This window comes from Chiloscyllium punctatum, chromosome 13 (genome assembly GCF_047496795.1).
Source record: "Chiloscyllium punctatum isolate Juve2018m chromosome 13, sChiPun1.3, whole genome shotgun sequence".
Taxonomy (NCBI): Eukaryota; Metazoa; Chordata; class Chondrichthyes; order Orectolobiformes; family Hemiscylliidae; genus Chiloscyllium; species Chiloscyllium punctatum.
In genome coordinates this window covers 67,605,185-67,611,857 of record NC_092751.1, presented here as the reverse complement: position 1 = coordinate 67,611,857, position 6,673 = coordinate 67,605,185, and the positions used below count along the sequence as shown (strand labels likewise).

General features: G+C 41.4%; 1 non-coding gene across 1 annotated transcript; it reads left to right on the top strand.

Moving 5' to 3' along the window:
- The first annotated feature begins 646 nt into the window (after window positions 1–646).
- On the top strand, window positions 647–719 carry trnaa-agc (transfer RNA alanine (anticodon AGC)). The gene has a single exon. It is a non-coding gene; the product is annotated as a tRNA-Ala (tRNA).
- Window positions 720–6,673: the final 5,954 nt, after the last annotated feature.

Below are 6,673 nucleotides of genomic sequence, written 5' to 3'. Positions count from 1 at the left end.
GCAGCATTGTCTGGGAAGTGGTGCTGCACTCAGGCTCCAGTATGTTTGAAAGCGTAGTTTGTAATTGCCCTGTTGTTAGTTGAGTGATTACTTTATGGATCATGCCCCCGGACTGTCTCACATTTAGCATTCATGCTCACTGTGTCTGAAAATGCATTTGGTTTTCCAGTTTTGTTTGTGTTCCGTGTTAAATGCTTTCTGTTTTGCGATTCGCTCAATACATTACGAATTAACAGGGTTTCTGAGGTAACTTCCAGCTGCAAAAATCCTCAACTGAGAATCTGGAAACTTTCACGGAGTATGGTCAGTCGGAGCAAAAGTAAGGATGTCGTTCGTTTCTGCAGTGTTTCACAATACTACCTTTCCCTTGAGCAGTCGAACAGACGAAATGATTTTGCCACAGACTGCGACGGTAAGCTCCGCAAAAACGTAATTCTTTAAAGCAGGTGTGAGCAACACAACGTTATTGGGGTACACCGCGTGGAAACAGATACTTCGGTGTATCATGTCCATGCTCAGCACATAGCCAAATTTAAACAAGTCCCCAATCAACAACGAGCTCATGGAAACAGAAAGGTGAAAGGTAGAATTGCTTCAGGTTTCAGTGCTGGATGCCACTGAGCCCCAGCAGGGACAGCAGAGGCCTGTTTCTGTAGTGTAGTGGTCATCACGTTCGCCTAGCACGCGAAAGGTCCCCAGTTCGAAACTGGGCAGAAACTGCTTTGTTCTTTAACTGCAGACTTTTGCATGGACAAGAACGGAGCTGACTTGCTTGCTTTTCCATCTGCAAACCTGCCTTCGAGTTTGCTTAAACAAATCTGCTCTCGTCGTGAAATGCAATGCAGTTCCATTTACTAACAGTGCAAAGCATTGTAAAGTTTTTCTCCTACCTGGTTCTGATCATATGCCATTCTGTTTGAGAGTGTAGTTGCCGCGTTCTGATCCTTCCACGAAAAGCAGTACCGCATTCGCATTCCTTGCGCAGGCGGCCCGGTTCAAAGACAGGGAAGAAGCTGATGCGCTGGTGTCACAATGCACCACGGATTCCTGAACTAGTCTGTCTGTCAAATGTATCCCAAAGTCGTCTCGGAAAGACCTCATTTGGAAGGTGTCTGTCGTTATTCAACGTGCGAGAATTGGCACCAGAGATCCTGAATCATGTTTTGGAGCAGTTCGCACGTTAGTGGCTCATTCAATCAGCAACAGCAATGAAAGAAATTACACTCCCAGAGGAACCTCTGGACCTGTGCTTTCATAGCGTCGCTAGTATTAAGGTGCGCTCCGAGATCTAAGCCACGTTGGAACTGAAACGGAGGAATCGACAGAGAGACTACAGAATGACATCGCATCCATTTGGTTTTCACATCGTGAACAAAAAGCAATCAAGGGTAGTTCGCACCTCTTCCGGAGTGGGGGTGGGGTGAGGTAATTACCTTTTGACTTCTTTTACTATGTTCAGAAACTGCCTTTTAGATTGAGGTGCAAAGAAACTGCATTTCTAAAAAGCACCATGGAAATTGTTAAACTTTATTGAGTCGCTTCTCATCGATTCCCACACAGTTTTCAAACTCAGTTGGTATCTATGAGGGTCATGTCCAGGTGTGAACATCTCTGCAGCAAATTGCACGGTGAAGGTAAAAGGCGAGGAAAGTGGCATCTCGAACCGGCCCCGAGGTCAGACCTTCCTCACGATGCAATCTGTCGTTCTCGATTGGAATGCGACCTCCGGTTTTAGGGTGGAACTTTCTTTGGGAACCTTATTCTGCAAAACAGACACAGTGACTAAAACTATGCTGCACGGTATGATTAGGGACACGGCCTGCTCAGCTTTGTGCATTTTCCCTGTAGTCCGGTGTGTTTCATGTTCCGTGTAAAGGTGAAAGTTGTCCTGTTTCGAGCAATGGGTGAATCATTTAGCAAAGCAAGAATCTAAATTGCAGTAATGTCAAGCAGCTCATGCTTATTAGACTAAGTCATAACAGATCATATATTCTCACAGATACATTTGGAGCTGAAAAGAGTCTGAGAAGATAGACTCAGCTTACCATTGATTTTTGTCTGGATTGATGGGCTATCATTATCTGTTGCTAAATTGATATTGGAGACGGGCACATCTCATCAGCTGTGCGAGTCCGAGAGGAATCATGGAACACTTTCCATGTGACTTGGCATCTGTTGTTATGCAGGAGAGCACAATTGGAAATGCAAGAAATTGGGGCATGCGGCCGGCTGGTGGTGTGGCCGGGCGGTCTAAGGCGCTGGGTCGTCGTTCCAGTCTCGAAAGGGGCGTGGGTTCAAATCCCACCACTGCCGTTGCTGCTGATCAACTCCAACACTGCAGCTTGTTAAAATGCTGTTTCGGTCCCCACTGTATTGACGTCAAAAACAAAGGAAAAATGGGTTTGCTTCCCTGGGAATTAACTGTGGTGTGGGATAGTGCCGCATATTTCAAAGTGTCTCTCTTTGTCATGATCGTGTTCGTCTCCAGCGCAGAAAATCGCAAGCAGCTGTGCTGTTCCAGGCAAGTTGAGCTTTTATTGGAACCGAATGGATACTGGTATTTCATCGCTGTTGTGAAACAAAGTCCTGGGGTGACGCGACTCGTCGTTATTTGGTTTTCTGGCCAATGGGAAAATCGTTCCAACGAATGTCGATGTGTTATGTGATTGAATTTCTCCCATTTCCTTCATTTCTGTCCTGGAGACATCGGAAGGGAAAGGTAATCTAATCGAGACTGTGATTGGTGAAATTCACTTTTTATGGCCCGTTCTTATTATGTTCTTTCTTTCTCTCTTTGCAGCATTGTCTGGGAAGTGGTGGTGCACTCAGGCTCCAGTATGTTTGAAAGAGTAGTTTGGAATTGCCCTTTTGTTACTTGAGTGATTACTTTATGGCTCATGCCCCCGGACTGTCTCACATTTAGCATTTATGCTCGCTGTGTCTGAAAATGCATTTGGTTTTCCAGTTTTGTTTGTGTTCCGTGTTAAATGCTTTCTGTTTTGCGATTCGCTCAATACATTACGAATTAACAGGGGTTCTGAGGTAACTTCCAGCTGCAAAAATCCTTCACTGAGAATCTGGGAAAATTTCACGGCGTATGGTCAGTCGGAGCAAAAGTAAGGATGTCGTTCGTTTCTGCAGTGTTTCACAATACTACCTTTCCCGTGAGCAGTCGAACAGACTAAATGATTTTGCCACAGACTGCGATGGCAAGCTCCGCTAAACAGTAATCCTTCAAAGCCGGTGTAAGCAACACAACATTATTGGGGTACACCGCGTGGAAACAGATACTTCGGTGTATCTCGTCCATGCTCACCACATAGCCAAATTTAAACAAGTCAAACCCTCTAAACCCATCCTATCCAGAAACTCAGCCGATTACCTTTGCAATTTTCTGAGCCTCCTCCACTTCCTCGGGGAGCTCATTCCATACACGCACAACCTTCTGTGTGGGAAATGTGCCTCAGGTTCTTTGTCAATTTCAGCCCACTCACCTTAAACCTATGTTTCGAGTTTTCAACTCACCCCAACTTGGGTAAAACACGTAAATACTCAGTTTCCAACCCTTCCATAAGATCATGTCGCAGCCGTTACGCTGCAGGGAAAGTCGTCCCAGCTTATTCCACCTCGCCCTACGGTCCAAACATTGACGACATCCTTGTCAATATTTTGTCATCAATTTCATGTGTCTTTTTTTAAGTTTTCAAGATGTCAATTACGCTGGACAACAACGATCTTTTGGAAACAGAAAGTTGAAACGAAGAATGGCTTCAACTTTCTGTGCTGGATGCCACTGATCCGCAGTACGGCGGCCTCGGCTTGTTTCTGTAGTGTAGTGGTCATCACGTTCGCCTAACACGCGAAAGGTCCCCAGTTCGCAACTGGGCAGAAACTGCTTTGTTCTTCAATTGCAGCCTTTTAAATGGACAAGGACGGAGCTTTCTTGCTTGCTTTCCCATCTGCAAACCTGCCTTCGAATTTGCTTGTACAAATCTGCTCTCGTAGTGAAATGTAATGCAATTGCGTTTAATTACGGTGCAAAGCATTGTAAAGTTTTTCTCTGACCTGGTTCTGATAATATCCCATTCTGTTTGAGAGTTTAGTTACCGCGTTCTGATCCTTCTACGAAAAGCAGTTCAGCATTTGCGTTCCTTGCGCAGGCGGCTCGGTTCAAAGACAGGGAAGAATCCAATGCGCTGGTGTCACAATGCACCACGGATTCCTGAACTTGTCTGTCTGTCAAATGTATCCCAAAGTCGTCTCTGAAAGAGCTCATTTGGAAGGTGTCTGTCGTTATTCAACGTGCGAGAATTGGCACCAGAGATCCAGAATCATGTTTTGGAGCAGTTCGCACGTCAGTGGCTCTTTCAATCAGCAACAGCAATGAAAGATTTTACACTCTCAGAGGACCCTTTGGCTTTTCACCAGAGCTGCAACTGCCTCACTTCCCCACTCGCCCTCCCCGTTTACATTTTCTTTCTCGTCGATGATTTAAAGAAAACCAAATCGATGCGACGTAATTCTGTAGCCTCTCTGTTGTTTCCTTCGTTTCAAGTCCCAACATGGCTTAGGTCCCGGGGCGCACCTTAATTCTAGCGACGCTATGAAAACACCCCTCTTATTCTGTGTGGTAACAGGCCATTTGTCTGAAAAAAATCACCCTCTAAAGAGTAACCCACCCAAACACTTTTCCCGATCATATTTCTTCTCATTTCCTGCTGACTCATACATATATCCCTTCTCACAACGTGCAATTTAGCATGGCCAGCTCACCTCACCTGCACATCTTTGGATTGTGCGAGGACACCACAGCAAAGTCACATAGACTTGTGGAGAACGTGTAAAGTCCACACAGTCATCCGAGGAGGGAATCAAACCGATGTCTTTTTCGCTGTGAGGCAGCATTGGTAACCACTGAGGTACCGTGTAATCTTATGCAATAAGTAAAATCAGTGAAAGATACGAAAAGACAAGTTTCAAATGAACACTCTCCGATATTGTCAAAGCATGTCAATCTTACATTCAATACGAATAGGTGTATGGAAAACAAAATCCCGGCAATTCATAAATGAACAATAATTAGAAATTTAATTTGATCAAAGGTCATAACAATATTTAGACGAATTGCAATGTTTAAAAACAAATGTAGTGAATTAGCTGACTAATGATAAATTGGAAGTGGCATATATTTATTAACGCTGTAGAAAGCGACTTGTTTTTCCCTCGGAACACAGCAGAATAACAATGTGTGCGCGTGTGTGTGTTTGTGTTCGAAATGTTTGAATTAAGCTCTTTCTAACAAAATAACTGATGACTTACGATCACTTAGCCTTTTCACCTTTTAGACCACAACATTCTCAAATATTTTCCAGGAATTTACGAACAGCAGAACTAGTTAATTCCTTTTCATAGGAACCAAAAGAGAATAAGTAGCGGATATTGTGAATTAGTGAGTTAATGCAAGCATTCAACTGAAGACAACATCTCTTCTTTCCAAAAATGTTCAAAACTTTAAAAAATCAAAATGTATTGCCATTGTTGAATGAAAGAATAATGAGATGCTAATTCTTTTTCATTTGATTTTGTTGCATGAAACATCCATAAATCGTATTATGATTACAAACGCAATAAATGTGAGCATTGAAGTCAAATATAATTAATTGAATTCAACTATGTTTCAACAGGTAAAATAAAAATTGATATTTACAATGATTGAGATTGTGCACTGCAATATCTATACAATAATTCATGTACTTTGTCGTAATTCAACATTTGCACAACCCACTGGATTGAATAATGATTATATAGTATTATAAATCAGCAACAATTTAATTATCAAAGTCTGTCAATGCATTAAGGAATAATGAAAAATCTCTTTTTGCAAGTGATTGAGCAATGTTTGGAAATGAACTGGAATTAATTCAGTGAAAACTAGTTACATTTTCCTGAATTTTAAGGCTGAGATTACCGTGACCATTCAAATGAGAAAACATCAGATATTTAATGACGTTGGATGGGAAGTCATTGGTTCCCTTGTAGGGCAGTTGACCTGAAAAATAAATGCATTTTCAGACTGTACTATTAGTACTCAGAAATAATGGATTAAATCTAAATGTGAATCTCACTATACTTGTTCAAAAGATTTTCTTAAATAATTGTGCCGTTACTGTAATGGCAATGACTTGATAATTAATGCTGTCTTTTGAAGAATTAAAATGATTCAATATTTCAAAAGCACTTTGCTGTGATGTTGATTGGTTATTTATTAAGATCAGTAAACTGAGGAATAAAACATAGTATTTAGCTTTATGGATTGAAGAAAAATGAACCATTCAGTAATCATTGAGCAAAATCCTTCTTTTTTTAAGTCAAAAATGCATGTAATACAAGAATTGTGAATTTCCATCCACTGGCTTCCTTGTAGAGATGTGTTACATCGATTTATATGATTAATATTATAATCAATTTTTAAAGACTTGTGTCAGAATTAGGAAGAGAATTAGTAGGTCATGAAAGTGAGCTTGAAACTGAACAAACAATGTAGTCAATGACATGTGGTATAAACGCGATTTTAATAATTTTGTCATTATCGTACAATGATGAATAATGTTGGAATAGAAATGACAAAAAAAATCAACATGGTAAAAGCAGTTTTCTTACAATGAACTGAAAA